Here is a 2,500-nt window from a genome sequence, read left to right as displayed (position 1 = left end):
TGAGTCCGACGCTCTAACCATTCGGCCACCGCGGCCCATCAGCCCAAGTCAGTGCCGGGTAAAAAGAGATGGTGACTCGATTACAAAAAAAAAAAAAAAAAAAAAAAAAAAAAACCGGGCGGAAGGCAATGGCAAACCACCGCTCTAAATTGCTAAGAAAAAATCATGGAAGCCCATGATCGTCAAGGCCGCGGTGGCCGAATGGTTAGAGCGTCGGACTCAAGACTGTGACGACGGCAATCTGAATTCGAGGGTTCAAGTCACCGACCGCCACGTTGTTCCCTTGGGCAAAGAACTTCACCTTGATTGCCTACCTAGCCACTGGGTGGCCAATGCCAGCCCCAGTCAGTGCTGGTCCCAAGCCCGGATAAAATAGAGAGAATGATTACCTAAAAAGGTAACACCGGCACTCTCCGTGGAAAGGACCTGGGGACCCTACCGCGTATTCACTCCAAGAGCATCACAACATGAAAAAAACTAAGTATCATGCTGTGACCACGGCGGCTCAGACATGAACCTACCGTTAAAAGGAAAGGAATATATATATATATATATATATATATATATATACATATTCTTGTATATATATATATGTATATATATACATACATATATATAAATTATATATATATATATATATATATATATATATATATATAATATATATATATATATATATATATATATATATATATATATATATATATATATATATATATATATATATCTTCTTCTTTTAATGGTAGGTCCATGTCTGAGCCGCCGTGGTCACAGCATGATACTTAGTTGTAGTTTTCATGTTGTGATGCTCTTGGGGTGAGTGCGTGGTAGGGTACCCAGTTCCTTTCCACGGAGAGTGCCGGTGTTACCTTTTTTAGGTAATCATTCTCTCTATTTATCCGGGCTTGGGACCAGCACTGACTTAGGCTGGCTTGGCCACCCAGTGGCTAGGTAGGCATTCGAGGTGAAGTTCCTTTGCCCAAGGGAACAACGCGCCGGCCGGTGACTCGAACCCTTGAACTCAGATTGCCGACGTGACAGTCCGACGCTCTAACCATTCGGCCACCGCGGCCTTAACGATCATGGGCTTCCATGATTTTTCTTGGCAATTTAGAGCGGTGGTTTGCCATTGCCTTCCGCCCGGTGTTTTTATCGAGTCACCATCTCTATTTACCCGGCACTGACTTGAGCTGGCTTGGCCACCCAGTGGCTAGGTAGGCAATCGAGGTGAAGTTCCTTGCCCAAGGGAACAACGCGCCGGCCGGTGACTCGAACCCTCGAACTCAGATTGCCGTCGTGACAGTCTGAAGTCCGACGCTCTAACCATTCGGCCACCGCGGCCCCCCATATATATATATATATATATATATATATATATATATATATATATATATATTTCTCTCTCCCTCTCTCTCTCTCTCTCTCTCTCTCTCTCTCTCTCTCTCTCTCTCTCTCTCTCTCTCTCTCTCTCTCTCTATATATATATATATATATATATATATATTGTGTGTGTGTGTGTGTGTGTGTGTGTGTGTGTGTGTGTGTGTGTGTGTGTGTGTGTGCATGTGTGTAAATATCAGTACATGTATATACATATATATATATATATATATATATATATATATATATATATATATATATATATATTTAGATATATACACAACCATATATGTATATACGTATTCATACACACGCACATCCACACACACACATATATGTATATAAACATGAATACGTATATACATATATAAATATATATATGTACATATATACATATATATATATATATATATATATATATATATATATATATATATATATATATATATATATTATATATATATACTCACATATATGTATATATATGCATATATATATATATGTATATATATATATATATATTGTGTATAAATATACACTTATACATATATATGCATATATATGAAGAATGGTAAAGCATTACCGTGTTAATACTATGATAGAAAAACACAATGCAAAAAAATAGATTTATTGAAAATGAGACTACAGTTTCGAAATTCATCTGGATTCCATCTTCAGGTCTGGAGAGGAAAGGATAAGGATAAGTCCGATATGCGAAGCTTAGCCTCGCCCGGGCTATGCCCATGAGGGGAGCCCGGCCTGTGTCGACTAATGCCGTGTGTCAGCTGGTGCTGACTCGGATGAACCTAGTCCTTACCCACCGTGGTGCCCAGCCACTGCAGTGACCTCCAGGCGACAGTTGCAACTTCTTGCGCCTGGCGAGGCGCGAACCGCCGACCCCTTGGATGAGAGGCCGACACGTTACCACTGTACTAGCCTGGAGGCTAAGAGGAAAGGGAGAGGAGGGGGTATAAAAGAGAGAGAGGAGAGGGAACATGGTAACACGGGGCAGGTGAGGACAGATGATCAGAAGCAAAGGAAGGTCAAGTCAGGATCGGGTGGACTATGCATAGATTGGCCGGCATAAGGGAGAAGACGGAGGATGTGGGAAGCGAGGAGA

The sequence above is a fragment of the Penaeus monodon genome, chromosome 16 (assembly GCF_015228065.2).
Source record: "Penaeus monodon isolate SGIC_2016 chromosome 16, NSTDA_Pmon_1, whole genome shotgun sequence".
NCBI classification, from domain to species: domain Eukaryota; kingdom Metazoa; phylum Arthropoda; class Malacostraca; order Decapoda; family Penaeidae; genus Penaeus; species Penaeus monodon.
The sequence above is the reverse complement of the archived record's forward strand: the minus strand, read 5'-3'. Positions refer to the sequence as shown.